Below are 17,051 nucleotides of genomic sequence, written 5' to 3'. Positions count from 1 at the left end.
TGCTCTTTATTTTTTATTTTTTTAAAGATTTTATTTATTTATTTGACAGAGACAGAGATAGCGAGAGCAGGAACACAAGCAGCGGGAGGGGGAGAGAGAGAAGCAGGCTTCCCCCCGAGGAGGGAGCCCGATGTGGGACTCGATCCCAGGACCCTGGGATCATGACCTGAGCTGAAGGCAGACGCTTAATGACTGAGCCACCCAGGCGCCCTCAGGCTGCTCTTTAAATGTGACTATACATGATAACTCCTCAATGTCTCTCGAGGGTAGTGGTTATTGGCTCAGAGCAGAGCCCCTCATTTTCCCCTTCACCCTTACCTAGGCTGAAGCTTATTTTGCACTCTTCATGTTCTTCAGCAAATGGATGGAGAAAAGAATAGATAATTGTTGACCAGTGTGTTAAATAAGCAGAAATTATTATTATATCAGCGCACTGTCATATTCCCAGATGTAGGATACTCTTGCCTACTAATAATTAACAAATAGACTCACCTAAATGATGTTTAGCCTTATACATTTTATCTGGCTGTTCCCTACTTTGAAAATGAGTAGGCTGTACTAAATGATTTTTTTTTAAGATTTTATTTATTTATTTGACAGAGAGAGACACAGTGAGAGAGGGAACACAAGCAGGGGGAGTGGGAGAGGGAGAAAGCAGCCTACCGCCCCCCCCAGGGGGGAGCCCGATGCGGGACTCGACCCCAGGACCCTGAGATCATGACCTGAGCCAAAGGCAGACGCTTAGCTGACTGAGCCACCCAGGCGCCCTGGACTAAGTGATCTTTAAAGCCCTTTCCAGCTGTGAAATTTTACTGATTCTTGTGAAACAGGAAACTGCTACCCAGGGATGATTTTCTCTACAGCTTACTTTTTACCATTACTATTTAAATACTGTTTGAAGAAACATATGTCACAGCTAACATGGAGATATAGATCATAATTAGATTATTCTGTTAGGAAGAAATGCAGAATATGGTAGAGGATAATTCATTTCCATTTAAAGTTATAATTGTGGCAGAATTCATTTTTAAAAACCTCACTTATAAGGGTGAGAGGAGGGGTGAGTGGGCTTTTGTCCTTAGGCACCAGTCTTTAAAAATTCTTTTAGGGGTGCCTGGGTGGCTCAGTCGGTTAAGCGACTGCCTTCGGCTCGGGTCATGATCCTGGAGTCCCGGGATCGAGTCCCGCATCGGGTTCCCTGCTCGGCGGGGAGTCTGCTTCTCCCTCTGACCCTCCTCCCTCTCATGCTCTCTGTCTCTCATTCTCTCTCAAATAAATTAAAAAAAAAAAAAAAATCTTAAAAATTCTTTTAGAAGAATTACTTCTCAAAAATTCATCATTTGGGGGAGCACCTGGGTGATTGGCATCTGCCTTCAGCTCAGGTCATGATCCCAGGGTCCTGGGATCGAGCCCCACCTAGGACTCCCTGCTCCACGGGGAGCCTGCTTCTCCTTCTCCCTCTGCCCCTCTTCCCTGCTTGTTCTCTCTCTCTCTTTCAAATAAATAAATAAAATCTAAAAAAAAAAAAATTCACCATTTTGGTCATACTAAAATGTACATATTAGGGGTACCTGGCTGGCTTAGTCAGTAGAGCATGAGACTCTTGATCTCAGGGCTGTGAGTTTGAGCCCCACACTGGGTGTAGAAATTACTTAAAAATAAACTCTTTAAAAAAGAAATAAAATGTACATATTAAAATGTACAACACAGGGCGCCTGGGTGGCTCAGTCGGTTAAGCCTCTGCCTTCGGCTCAGGTCATGGTCCCAGGGTCCTGGATCAAGCCCCGCGTCAGGCTCCCTGCTCCACGGGAAGCCTGCTTCTCCCTCTCCTTTTGCCCCTCCCCCTGCTCGTGTGCTCTCTCTCTCCTTCTCTGTCAAATAAAAATAAATAAATAAAAATAAAATAAAATAAAATATACAACACAATAGTATTTAGTATATCCACTATGTTTTGTTTTTTTAAGATTTTATTTATTTATTTGAGAGAGAGAGCACATGAGAGGGGGGAGGGTCAGAGGGAGAAGCAGACTCCCTGCCAAGCAAGGAGCCGGATGCGGGACTCGATCCAGGGACTCCAGGATCATGACCTGAACTGAAGGTAGTCGCTTAACCAACTGAACCATCCAGGCACCCTAGTATATCCACTATGTTCTGTGACTATCACCACTAACTAGTTCCAGAACATTTTCTTTCTTTTTTTTTTTTAAGATTTTATTTGCTTATTTGACAGAGAGAGACAGCAATAGAGGGAACACAAGCAGGGGGAGTGGGAGAGGGAGAAGCAGCCTTCCCACGGAGAGAGAGCCCAATGCGGGGCTCGATCCCAGGACCCTGAGATCATGACCTGAACCGAAGGCAGACGCTTAACGACTGAGCCACCCAGGCACCCCATCCTGAACATTTTCATTATCCCAAGAAGAAATCCTATCTAAGCATCACTTTTTTTTAAGCATTTAAAAAAATTTTTTATTTATTCATTTGAGACACAGAGATACAGAGAAAGAGAGAGAGAGAGCATGAGGAGGGGGAGAGGCAGAGGGAGAGGGAGAAGCAGGCTCCCTGCTGAGCCAGGAGCCCTATGTGGGACTCCATCCCAGGACCCTGGGATCATGACCTGAGCCGAAGGCAGTCGCTTAACCATCTGGGCCACCCAGGTGCCCCTAAGCATCACTTTTAAGGAGAGAGAGAGCAAACATATTTCATGGACCCTTGGACATCATTTACTCTTCTGGTTTTACTACCTATAGAATGAAACATGAATTCTAGGGGCGCCTGGGTAGCTCAGTGGTTAAGCGTCTGCCTTCGGCTCGGGTCATGATCCCGTGGGTCCTGGGATTGAGCCCCACATTGGGCTCCCTGTTCAGCGGGATCAAGATCAAGAGTCACATGCTCTGCCAACTGTCCTGCTTGTGTTCCCTCTCTCTCTATGTCTCTATCAAATAAATAAATAAAATCTTTAAAAAAACAAAACAAAACAAGAATTCTAGTCAAAGATTCAATAAGTCAAAACCAATGAAACTAGTACCTTGAGAATACCTGGGCTTTTAAATAATGACACACAGTGCTATCAAAGGTCAGTGTATTTTTGTCTAGTATCTTATGCCTTTATCTTATGGGTGATCTTTCAAAATCCTGGTTGTTTGGTTTTTTTTTTTTTTAGATTTATTTATTTATTTTAAAGAGAGAGAGAAATAGCACAAGTGGGAGGAGAGAGAATCTCAAGAAGACTCCTGGCTGAGCGCGGAGCCCAAGGGCTCGAGCTCACAACCCTGAGATCAGGACCCTGAGATCATGCATGACCTGAGCCGAAACCAAGAATCAGAGGCTTAACCAACTACACCACCCAGATGCCCCTCAAAGTCTTTTTAACTTCTCTGTTTATGTACTACACAATATTCCACTAGTTGCATTTTTCTCACAATATGAGGCCTGGATTTGTTTTCCAAAGGATTAATCTGCCGAAAAATATTCTAAGCCTACTTGCAGTGTAGTTAGCGAAGTGAAATTCCCTGTGCCAACAAGCCCAGGAGTAGTAATTCATACCATATACATTGTAGAAATGTTTTTTGTTTAAGTAGGCTCCACACCCAACAGGCAGCTTGAACTTACAACCCCAAGATCAAGAGTCGCATGCTCTACTGACTGAGCCAGCCAGCCACCCCATTTAAGAAATGTTTCTGGGGGGCACATGGGGGCTCAGTCGGTTAAGTGTCCAACCCCCCCCCCCCCTTTTTTGGTTGTTTTGTTTTTTTAAAGCATCCAACTCTTGATCTCAGCCCAGGGCTTGATCTCAGGGTCGTGAATTCAAACACGCATTGGGCTCCATGCCCAGTTAAAAAAAAAAAAAAAAGAAATGTTTTTGGAGATTGGACCATTCATTTCTTTCTTTAAAAGAAAACGGAAATTTCCTTTTACATTGGAGAGGTCTGGCAGTCACCACTTGAACAAAGTGATCAAATCTAACATCATCAATAGTAGAACAACACATGTGCCTCCGTGAATTTTTTGGTGCCGAAACCCAGGATCATTCTTATTTTAAAGGTAGGATTTTTTTCCAGTTTTTTGTTTATTATAATTGAGTATGCTTTAACCACAGTTGTCTCCCCTTTCAAATGATAGGTTTGAAACACTTTAACATTTTAGTCTCTCTCTGTTTCTTTCTTTCGAGTAAACTCTATCCCCAACATGGGGTTCAAACTCATGATCCCAAGATCAAGAGTCACATGCTCTGCCAACTGAGCCAGCCAGGTGTCCCCATTTTAGTTTTGTTTAAATGAATTTATACTTACTGATGATTTGAAAGACTATTAAAAAGAATAAATGTATTTTCCTGGGTTAGTTCTTTAGTAAATTTATTTTTTTCTAGAAATTGGTCTGTCTAAACTTTCTATCTTTATGGAGGGAGGGTAATACTGATCAAAGGAAACATATTTAATATGAGTAAACGCATGCCAATACCTCCAGTTCAAATCCTACACGACGGAGATCTTCCTTACCTTCTTTTTTTTTTTTTTTTTAAGATTTTATTTATTTATTTGAGACAGAGAGAATGAGAGACAGAGAGCATGAGAGGGGGGAGGGTCAGAGGCAGAAGCAGACTCCCTGCCGAGCAGGGAGCCCGATGCGGGACTCGATCCCGAGATTCCAGGATCATGACCTGAGCCGAAGGCAGTCGCTTAACCGACTGAGCCACCCAGGCGCCCTCTTCCTCACCTTCTTATTCCAGCTTTCTTTCCTCACAATGAAAAATATGGGTTCCCAACATCCATATTTCCACTCATGATTTTCAAACCAAAACATGGCTTCAATCCTGTTAACCTAAAAGACCATGATTTTTTATCTGGGGAGTATTTGGAACAATTTTTGGAATCTGATAGGAGGATTACGGTATTTAGAGAAAATACATACAAATACAAACACATCTAGTTCTGAATGTATATTCAAAGGTTCATGGTCTCTTTAAAGTTCATTACTCCTAGCCATGGACCCTAGCTTAAGACTCATTGCCTTAAACTACATAATCTAAGTTGTAACTTGTTCTAGAGGGGATTCCATCATTAGATGGAGAGTTGGATTAAATAAGTATAGAATTTTACTTAATCCTGAGATTTCAATCTAGAATGTCTAGCTAAACGGTTAAAAAAGAAGAAGAAGAGGGGCGCCTGGGTGGCTAAGTCGGTTAAGCGTCTGCCTTTGGCTCAGGTCATGGTCCCAGGGTCCTGGGATCGAGCCCCGCATCGGGCTCCCTGATCAGCAGGAAGCCTGCTTCTCCCTCTCCCACTCGCTCTGCCTGTGTTCCCTCTCTAGCTGTCTCTCTCTCTGTCAAATAAATAAATCAAATCTTTAAAATAAAAAAAAAAGATGAAGAAATGAGCATAAAAGATGGACCACTTATGCAGGTAGTCAATTTTAAAAGGGCTATATGAATTTAGAATGATAACTAAGAGATTCTTCCAGGTAAGAGTTTCTTCTTGTTGTTGTTGTTTTTAAGATTTTATTTATTTATTCGACAGCATGAGAGAGCACAAGCCAGGGGAGCTGCAAGGCAGAGGGAGAATCAGGTTCCCTGCCTGGCAGGGAGCCAGACATGGGGCTCGATCCCAGGACCCTGGGATCATGACCTGAGCTGAAGGGAGACGCTTAACGACTAAGCCACCCAGGCGCCCCTTCTTGTTTTTTTTAAAATAATTCTTTCCAAGAATTTCAGTGTTTTTTTTTTTCATACATTGTGAAACATTTTCCAGTAAATCAGGTGATGAATATCACTCCATGTTTTAAAATTATACATTTTATCTTTGGAAATTAAAAAAAAAATCACAATTTGTTTATTTCATTAAATTTTTTAAAAGATTTATTTATTTGAGAGAGAGAGAGAGAGGTAGGGGATGGGCAGTTGGAGTCTCAAGCAGACCCTGCATAGCACAGAGCCGGACATGGGGCTCATTCCCAGAACCCCGAGATCATGACCTGAACTGAAACCAAGAGTTGAATGCTCAACCAACTGGGTCACCCAGGCACTCCTAAATTATTTTATTTTATTTTTATTTTATTTTTCTTAAAGATTTTTTTATTCATTTGAGACAGAGGGATACAGAGAGAGCATGAGCAGGGGGAGAGGCAGAAGCAGGCTCCCTGCTGAGCCAGGAGTCAGATGTGGGGACCCCAGGATCATGACCTGAGCCAAAGACAGATGCCCAACCATCTGAGCCATCCAGGCTCCCCCTAAATTATTTTAAATAGACAATAAACATATATGATTTTTTAAAAATTCAAATGGTGCTAATGAATGGACTGTGAAAATTAAGTCTCCCTTCAATATGCAACCTGCAGTAAACTAATTTCCTTCCCCAAAGGAAACTACCATGTCCATTTCACATGTATTTTATTTTTTTTTGAGATTTATTTATTTTTAGAGAGAAAGAGAGCACAAGTGGGGGGAGGGGCAAAGGGAGAGGGAGAGAATCTGGAGCAGACTCCCACAGAGCGTGGAGCCCTACATGGGGCTCAATCCCATATCATGACCTGAGCCGAAACCAAGAGTGGGTCATTCAACCGACTTGAGCCACCCAGGCACCGCTTACATGTATTTCTTAAGTATTTACAGCAATATGTACATATTTCCATTTTAGGCATGTACATATATATATACACACCACACATAAATACATAAATGGCAGCATAGAATACATACTACTATACACCTTGTGTTTTCACTTTACCAATATATCTTGGAGATTTTTTTTTTAAGGGGAAGAGGCAGGCAGAGGGAGAAGGAGAAGCTGACTCCCCGCTGAGCAGGGAGCCCAACTTGGGGCTCCTTCCCAGGACGCTGTAATCATGACCTGAGCTGTAGGCAGATGCTTAATGGACTGAGCCACGCAGGTGCCCTGTTTTGTTTTGTTTTTAACTAGGATCCATGCACAGTGTGGGGCTTGAATTCACGACCCTGAGATGACTGAGTCAGCCAGGTGCCCCAGATTGTTTCATTTTTTAATGTTTTTCTTCTACAAGTTTTAATACCTAAACAGAATTCCGTTGGATTGCCATTATATAATTTAACTAGTCTCTTGTTGATGGACTTCTAAGTTATATCCATAAGGAATTTTTTTTAAAGATATTTATTTGTTTATTTGAGAGAGAATGAGAGAGAGCACATGAGAGGGGGAGGGTCAGAGGGAGAAGCAGACTCCCTGCCGAGCAGGGAGCCCGATGCGGGACTCGATCCAAGGACTCCAGGATCATGACCTGAGCCGAAGGCAGTTGCTTAACCAACTGAGCCACCCAGGCACCCTAATAAGGAATTTTATACATGAATATTTGTGCCCACGTTCATGTATACCTAAGGTATATTCCTAGAAGTGGTTATTTAAATTTAAGACCATGATTTTCCTACTAGTTTGGCAATTATTAAGTAAAAATAAGTGGTATGTCTTTGGGCATATTCTAAGAGAGAAAAACAATCTAAACTGTCAATTAGGTTTTTAAATGTATCAGTGTTCTGTTGTTCAAGAGAGGACTGAGAATTCTAAATCTAAATGTCCAATTCAGATTTGGAGTACTATATAGTATCAACATAAATTTAACTCAAATTTAGGCCCATTTCTATGAATATTCATGTTAAGATTTAGTAAAGTTTTGATCATCTGTTGGACTGATCTGGTTAATTAAATTCTATCAATTGACTTTTGGTCAGAAAGTCCTTTATTTCAACTCTTAAAGTTAAGTTTTAAAATCTGTTAGCTTCCAACTCTTTTTTTTTTAAAGATTTTATTTATTTACTTGACAGAGAGATAGAGAGAGACAGAGAGAGAGAGCAAGCTGGGGGAGGAACAGGCAGAGGGAGAAGCAGATTTCCGCTGAGCAGAGAGCCCCATGTGGGGCTCTATCCCAGGACGCTGGGATCATGAACTGAGCTGAAGGCAGATGCTTAACTGACTGAGCCACCCTGGCACCCCTAGCTTCCAACTTCTAATCGAATAAACAAAGTTTAGCAATCTTTACATACCTTAAAATTAAGTCTAATTGTAATTTACTATGGAAATTGAAGGACCTTTATTAAATCTCTACAGATAAAAAGGCCATAGAATGAAAATTATTGAACTAAATAAAATTTTGGTTATCATTTTGTTTTGTTATGATACATCTGTTACCTAAAAGTAGAGTAAGTCTTAGTTTACCAAGGATTTTTTTTTTTAATATTTTATTTATTTGACACAGAGAGAGAGAGCGCACAAGCAGGGGAAGTGGCAGAGGGAGAAACAGACTCCCTGCTCAGCAGGGAGCCCGATGTGGGGCTCTATCCCGGGACCCTGGGATCATGACCTGAGCTGAAGGCAGATGCCTAATGACTGAGCCACCGAGGCGCCCCCTAATTTAAACTTTAATTTACTTTTAACTTTTACTTAAAATCTGGAAAGTCAATTCACAGAATTAATAGGATAAATACTAAAGAGGGACTAAGCATAATTGATGATATGAGAAAGATTCTGTACAGCTTTCTGTAACTGTTGAAGTAGATTAAAATTAATGTAAACCCCAACTGCATACATTTCAAAAATCAAAAATCATACTGTACACTTAAAATGGTTAATTTTATGTAAACTATACCTCAATAAAGCTGATTTTAAAAAGGGCTAGAAGAACGATTGATAGTATGAATCCTTTAAGTGAAAACAAAGCATTTAAAAAAAATTTTTTTTTAAAGATTTTATTTATTTATTCATGAGAGACAGAGAGAGAGAGAGAGAGGCAGAGGGAGAAGCAGGCTCCCAAGGAGCAGGGAGCCCGATGCGGGACTCGATCCCAGGACCCTGGGATCATGACCTGAGCCGAAGGCAGACGCTTAACCATCTGAGTCACCCAGGCGCCCTAAAAATATTTTTAAGGGGCACCTGGCTGGCTCAGTCAGTTAATCATCTGACTCCTGATATCAGTTCAGGTCATAATCTCAGGGTCATAGGGATCGAGCCCAGGTGAGGCTCCGCGCTCAGCAGGGAGTCGGCTTGTCTTTCTCCCTCCCCTTAGCCCCTCCCCACACTCTTTCTTTCTCTAAAAATGAATAAATAATATCTTTAAAAAATTAAAATAAGAAATATTTTATTTTTTAATAATATTTAAAAAGATTTTATTTAGGGACGCCTGGGTGGCTCAGTCAGTTGAGTGGCTGCCTTCGGCCCAGGTCATGATCCCAGGGTCCTGGGATCGAGTCCCATATCGGGCTCCTTGCTCAGTAGGGAACCTGCTTCTGCCTCTCTCTCCCTCTGCTTGTGCTCTGTCAAATAAATAAAATCTTAAAAAAAAAAAAAGATTTTATTTATTTGTCAGAGAGAGAGAGAGAGAGCACAAGCAGGGGGAGCGGCAGGCAGAGGGAGAGGGAGAAGCAGGCTCCCTGCTCAGCAGGGAGGACCCTGAGATCATGATGTGAGCCGAAGGCAGAGGCTTAACCATCTGAGCCACCCAGGTGTCCCCAAAATAAGAAACATTTAAAAAACAAAAACAGCAAGACAACCCGGATCATGGCTTGCATTCATGTCTTTTCAGTCTCCTTAAATCTGGAATATTCCTCAATCTTTCTTCTTTCATGACATTGGAATTTTTGAAGCATACAGATCAGTTACTTTATAGAATGTCTCTTGACTAGAGGTTATCTGGTTTTCCTTATGATTAGAGCCATTATATATTTTTATACAATGCACAAGTGATATTGCCTTTAGCTCAATCTATCAGGAAGCATATAATGCCCATTAATCTCACTGGTGGTGATGCACATTTTGAACACTTAGGTAAGGGGTGTCTGTCAGGTTTCCCCAATGTAAAACTACAGACTTTTTCCCTTTGTAATTAGCAAGCAGCTTGCAGGGAGAGATGTTCAGACTCTGTGTTTCTCGTCATTCCTTAAAACTTATATGTCTACTAGTTTTAGCAGCCATTGAAGACTCTTGCTTGTCTTATTACTATCATGGTTGTCAAATGGTTAATTTATAGCTTTATTTTTTACTTGTACATATTTAATCCACTTGTAATTTATATTAATGTAGTATGAGGTAAGGGTGTGAATTTAATTCCTTCCAAAGAGTCAATTGTACTATCTTTTGTCCTTTTTCTACCAAAATGAAATGTCATATTTATCATATAAATACTAACAGGTACTTCCATCTATTCTGGACTCTCTTTAACAAAACCCTGCCCCTTTCTGCATGAGAATTTGTGAAAGATTCTGTACAGCTTTCTGTAACTGTTGACGCAGATTAAAATTAATAAAAGGTCAAATTCTCTGGCACCCTGGTAACTAGAGTATGTCAACTCTGTTACATTTGCTTATGGTAAAAATGACCTGATTGATAAAATGCATCTGAACCAGAAGAAACTGTATCTGATGGGGACACCGTACTTGGAAGCTTCCAAGTGCAGTAACATAACTAGACAGGTCTTCCAGGAGCTTAGGAAGTTATACTATGGAGTTGTTAAAAGAGATACTGGGTGCTGAAACATAAAACTTTCAAAAGCCAGAAGAATCCTGCACTTGCATGCTGTAGATTTCATCATCTTGCACAAGATGTACTGCTGTGAGGACTACTACACCAACTTGTGGAATGTCTGACCCTGCCCTACTGCATGCTGTTTCCCATCCTATAGTTTCCTAAGTGAATATGATGCCATATGTGAACTAACATAATTTTCTTTGTCTGAATGTTTGCTAGAATTTTTTAAAAAAGATTTGAGAGAGAGGGAGAGAGAGAGAAAGCACGTGAGAGGGCCAGAGGGAGAGGAGAGTCTCAAGTACACTCTAGCGAAGTGTGGAGCCCGATGCAGGGTGTGATCCTACCACTCATGAGATCACTACCTGAGCTTAACTGAATGCACCACCCAGGCACCCCTGAAAGTTTGCTGGAATTAAAAAAAAATTTTTATTTATTTGAGAGAGAGAATGAGTGGGGGGTGGAGCAGAGGGAGAGAGAGCAACAGACTTCCCACTGAGCACAGAGCCCGACGTGGGGCTCAATCCCAGGACCCTGAGATCACTACCTGAGCCGAAATCCAGCCTGCTGCTTAACTGACTGAGCCACCCAGGTGCTCCTGTTTGCTGGAATTTAAGAAGACACCTTGATCGATGTAGCAGAGCATTCTGAAACTCCATTGAAATGTATATATAAAGATGGGGTAAGGATTGGAATATTTATATTAGGCTTCCCATTCAGTAGTGTACAAATGGATTCAGGATCCATGTATACAAGACAACAAATATGTTTTCTTCAAGTCTTGTATTTAAATTCATGGTATTAATGGGGGTGCCTGGCTGGCTCAGTCAGAATTCAACTCTTGATCTCAGGGTCGTGAGTTCGAGCCCCACAATGGGCATAGGGTTTACTTAAAACGTAACAAAAAAGTAAGTGTGAACAACCCTAAATAATCCTGAGGAACCAGAACATATAAACAATAATTTAAATTTTTAAATTGTATTAAAAGTTTAAATTACATTTGTACCTTTACAGAGATTAGTGAAAATAAGTTTTTTTTTTTTTTTTTTTTTTTAGATTTTGTTTATTTGACAGAGAGAGAGGGAGGTCACAACTAGGTAGAGGAACAGGCAGAGGGAGAGGAAGAGGGAAGAAGTGGCTCTTTAAGGGCACCTGGGTGGCTCAGATGGTTAAGCGTCTGCCTTCAGCTCAGGTCATGATCCCAGAATCCTGGGATTGAGTCCCGCATCAGGCTCCCTGCTCCTTGGGAGCCTGCTTCTCCCTCTGCCTCTCTCTCTGTCTGTCATGAATAAATAAAATCTTTAAAAAAAAAAAAAAAAAGAAGTGGCTCTTTAAAAGGTCCACCTCTATTTTTTTTTAAATTTTTTAAAAAGACTTTATTTATTTATTTGACAGAGAGACAGCGAGAGAGGGAACATGAGCAGGGGGAGTGGAAGAGGGAGAAGCGGGCTTCCCAACGAGCAGAGTCTGATGCAGGGCTCAATCCCAGGACCCTTGGGATCATGACCTGAGCCAAAGGCAGATGCTTAACCAACTGAGCCACCCAGGCACCCTGAAAATAACTTTTTATAAATATTCTCTTTTCCAATTTTTTAAACTATTTATTTATTTATTTAACCGAGAGAGAGAGAGAGAGAGAGAGAGCGCGCGCGCGAGCACAAGCAGGGGGAGTGGCAGGCAGAGGGAGAAGCAGGCTCCCCACTGAGCAGGGAGCTCCATGTGGAACTCGATCCCAGGACCCTGGGATCATGACCTGAGCCGAAGGCAGATGCTTAACTGACTGAGCCACCCATGCATCCCTGAAAATAACTTTAAAAACATTTTTTTAAAGTAATCTCTACACCCAGTGTGGGTCTTGAACAAACAACCCCACAATCAAGAATCCCATGCTCGGGTGCCTGGGTGGCTCAGTTGGTTAAGCGACTGCCTTCAGCTCGGGTCATGATCCTGGAGTCCCGGGATCGAGTCCCACATCGGGCTCCCTGCTCGGCAGGGGGTCTGCTTCTCCCTCTGACCCTCCCCCTCTCATGCTCTCTCTGTGCCTCATTCTCTCTCTCTCAAATAAATAAAATCTTAAAAAAAAAAAAAGAAAAAAAGAATCCCATGCTCTGCTGGGGCACCTGGGTGGCTCAGTTAACCGTCTGCCTTCGGCTTGGTCATGATCTCAGGGTCCTGGGATCGAGCACTGTGTCAGGCTCCCTGCTTAGCAGGGAGTCTGTATCTCCTTCTCCCTCTGCCTGCCTCCCCTGCATGCTCGTGCTCTCTCTCAAGTAAGTAAATAAAATCTAAAAAAAAAAAAAGGGGGCGCCTGGGTGGCTCAGGCGTTAAGTGTCTGCCTTCGGCTCAGGTCATGATCCCAGGGTCCTGGGATCGAGCCCCGCATCAGGTTCCCTTCTCTGCGGGAAGCCTGCTTCTCCCTCTACCACTCCCCTTGCTTGTGTTCCCTCTCTGGCTGTCTTTCTGTCAAATAAGTAAAACCTTAAAAAAAAAAAAAAAAAAAGAATCCTATGCTCTACCTACTGGGCTAGCCAGGTGCCCTGAAAATAATGATTTTTTAAAAGATTATTTAAGGGTGCCTGGGTGGCTCAGTTCGTTAAGCGACTGCCTTCTGCTCAGGTCATGATCCTGGAGTCACAGGATCGAGTCCCACATCGGGCTCCCTGCTCAGCAGGGAGTCTGCTTCTCCCTCTGACTCTCTTCCCTCTCGTGCTCTCATTCTCTCACTCAAATAAATAAAATCTTTAAAAAAATAAAATAAAAAATAAAAGATTATTTAAGTAATCTCTACACCCAATGTGGGGTTCAAACTCACAAACCAGAGATCAAGAGTTGCATGCTTTACCAACTGAGTCAGCCAGGCGCCCCCTCGAAAATAATTTTTAATGTACAGTACTCAGAAAACAAAGTTCATGTCTTTCAAAAAAAGAACATTTTCCACTGTGACTTCTCTACACTTGATTTTGTAAATATCAGAATGCTTCACTTATCTGACATCAGGGATCTCAGTGTTCCATATAAATGAACTTTCAAGGTGACTTAAGCACCAATCCTTTTATAATTGTTATATTGTCACTACTCTTCCTTTATTAGAGGGGTTTGTAACAAAGGTGAGTTTTAACCCTTTTACAGGATCAGCATGATTGAATATACTTTCATCCTATACCCCCCTTCTGTTACTCCTTTTATATTTTAGCTTTTTAGTTTAACCTGATGGAACTTTCTGATTGGGAATTTAGTTTATGGACCCTACCAATCTTTCTCCTGTTATTATCCCTATTCATTCATTCATTCATTCATTCGTACAAACATTTATTGGGCATTTAACCCATGCCAGGCACTGTTGCCAGGCACTGTTCTAGGCACCAATGATACAGCAAGTCATGAAGCAAGTTACTTCATTGGTTACCTAATCACTTGGTAACTATCAAATGACAGGATATACCAGAAATAATACCAAATTAGGTATGTATGGATCTTTATTTTAGGGAGTTTGATTTTTTACTATGTCTTTGTGTGTAGTAAACTACACATATTTACTATTTGTGTGGCATTAAGTGCATTCACATTCTGCAAACTTCACTACCATCCATCTCCAACGAACACCCCATTCTCTCCTCTATACACACTTTGAACTTTCTCAAATTTAGAGTGATCAGAGGGGCACCTGGGTGGCTGTCAGTTAAGCGTCTGCCTTCAGTTCAGGTCATGATCTCAGGATCCTGGGATGGAGCCCTGTGGTGGGTTCCTGGCTCAGCGGAGAGCCTGTTTCTTCCCCTCCTTCTTGCAAATAAAATCTAAAAAAAAGTGAAAAGGGCCCAACTGTGTTTTACATAATTTGGCACCTGTACCCATACTCACCTCTGAGGGGATAATACGATAGTCTACTTGGGCCCTCTTTTTATACAATTTTTAAAAAATAGGCTCCACGCCTAACATGGGGCTTGAACTGACAATCCGGAGATCAAGAGTCACATGCTCCACGAACTGAGCCAGCCAGGTGCCCCTAGGTCTTTTTGATAGTCTCGTTTTCCCCAAATCTGTAAATTTTATCCCCAACTCAGTAAAATTATGCCAGTTACACTTCCTGCATCAGGGAGTATCCTCTCAAATTTACAAAGAAACAGTATTTGTAGAAGTCTGAAAATTATGCCATGAAAATTTATCCCTGGATTAAGTTAGATTGCACAGCATAGTATATCATGGGGACTCATGACTGCGTTAAGCAACAGCTTTCTTTTTATGACTACCACTCATGGGTTTCTTAAGTGGACAGCCTTTTGGGGATCAATTACCCATATACACAAGAATTAGCTAATCATTTAAAGTATACAGGATTCCATAGTATCCATCTTTGTACTAACATCTTGTAATCTTACTTTACCCCTAGTTCCCTTAGCCTTTTTCAAAGTAAACTACACCCAACATTGGGGTCGAACTCACAGCCCTGAGATCTGGAGTCACATATTCTACCGAGTCAGCCAGGAGTTGCTCCATTCTTCTTTTTATCTTGTCATATTGTTTTTGTGAAGTGTTACCTTAATTTCATTTTGAAACAATTTGTGCTGTAAATAATTAAGAGTATAGCTTATTTTCCTTTAGTAAGATCTTAACACTTTTTAAAAAGATTTTTATTTATTTGACAGAGACAGCAAGAGAGGGAACACAAGCAAGGGGAGTGGGAGAGGGAGAAGTACGCCTGCTGCGGAGCAGGGAGCCCAACGCGGGGCTTGATCCCAGGACCCTGGGATCATGACCTGAGCCAAAGGCAGACACTTAACGACTAAGCCACCCAGGCGCCCCAAGATCTTAACACTTTTTGTTTCAAGAAAAGACCTCCCTCTCATATACTGTTGGTGGGAGGTTAAAGTGGCAAAGCTTGTTATTCCACTTGTATTTGCTTTCTTGGAATTTAGTTTTCTTGTTTTCTATATTCATGACTCCCATTGGTGGTATATTTCTCATCTTACCTTTCTATTTACCTATTTGACAGAGAGAATACAAGCAAGGGGGAGTGGGAGGGAGAAGCAGGCTTCCCGCAGAGCAGGGAGCCCGATGCGGTGCTGGATCCCAGGACGCTGGGATCATGACCTGAGCCGAAGGCAGATGCTTAACGACTGAGCCACCCAGGCGCCCCGCAGTTCCCCCTTTCTATAAAGGAATTTACCTCTTAACTGTTGAAGCCATACCTCCCAACCTCTTCCTCTCCCCAGTAACATCCAGCCCTTGGATCTTATCTTTGTCCTCTTGGGCCTCCTATCTTCTCCAACATTTCAGGTATTCTAGTGCCTTAAGGCCATTGTATTTGCTGTTCTCTGTTCCTCCAGGTATCTACAAGGCTCTCTCCCTTTTTTATTAGGATGATTCAGATGATCTTAATTTGTTCTGTATTTTTCTATTTATTGATATATCATTAAGGTTTTTATTTATTTTTTTTTATTTTTAAGATTTTATTTATTTGACATAGAGAGAGAGAGCAGCGAGAGCAGGAACACAAGCAGGGGGAGTGGGAGAGGGAGAAGGCGGCTTCCTGCCAAGCAGGGAGCTCAATGTGGGGCTCGACCCCAGGACCCTGGGATCTTGACCTGAGCTGGACACTTAAAGACTGAGCCACTCAGGTGCCCCAGGTTTTTACCTTTCTAAAGATTTTATTTTATTATTATTTTTTAAAGATTTTATTTATTTGAGAGAGAGAGAATGAGAGCACATGAGAGGGGGGAGGGTCAGAGGGAGAAGCAGGCTCCCCGCTGAGCAGGGAGCCCGATGTGGGACTCGATCCTGTGACTCCAGGATCATGACCTGAGCCGAAGGCAGTCACCCAACCAACTGAGCCACCCAGGCGCCCTCCTTTTTAAAGATTTTATTTGACAGAGAGTGCACAAGCAGGGGGAGTGACAGAGGGAGAAGCAGGTTCCCCACTGAGCACGGAGCTCGAGCCCTGATCCCAAGACCCTGGGATCATGACCTGAGCCAAAGGGAGACGCTTAACTGGCTGAGCCACCCAGGTGCCCCAGAAATAAAATCTTTAAAAAATAAAAATAAAAAATATGGGGCGCCTGGGTAGCTCGGTCGGTTAAGCATCACACTCTTGATTTCGGCTCAGGTCATGATCTCAGGCTCGTGAAACTGAGCCATCAGTGAGGAGTCTGCTTGAGATTCTCTCCTCCCTCTCCCTTGGCCCCTCACCCCACTCTCTAAATAAGTATTTTTATTTTTTATTTTTTTTTAAGATTTTATTTGTTTATTTGAGAGAGAGAGAGAATGAGAGACAGAGAGCACGAGAGGGAAGAGAGTCAGAGGGAGAAGCCAACCCCCCGCCGAGCAGGGAGCCCAATGTGGGACTCGATCCTGGGACTCCAGGATCATGACCTGAGCCGAAGGCAGTCGCTCAACCAACTGAGCCACCCAGGCGCCCTAAATAAGTATCTTTAAAAATAAATAAAAAACAAAGATACCTGAGGCACTTCAATCTCATAGATCCCATCAGTCTATTACATAGATTATAATAATTTAATTCTATGCCCGTTGCTTTGAGGAAGAAAACAAAGGAGCTCTCACTCCTACACCTTTTTATAG

This window comes from Mirounga angustirostris, unplaced genomic scaffold (genome assembly GCF_029215605.1).
Source record: "Mirounga angustirostris isolate CCGP_5_RB_7025 unplaced genomic scaffold, mMirAng1.0.hap1 SCAF_12, whole genome shotgun sequence".
Lineage (NCBI taxonomy): Eukaryota > Metazoa > Chordata > Mammalia > Carnivora > Phocidae > Mirounga > Mirounga angustirostris.
This window is presented reverse-complemented; position numbering follows the sequence as displayed.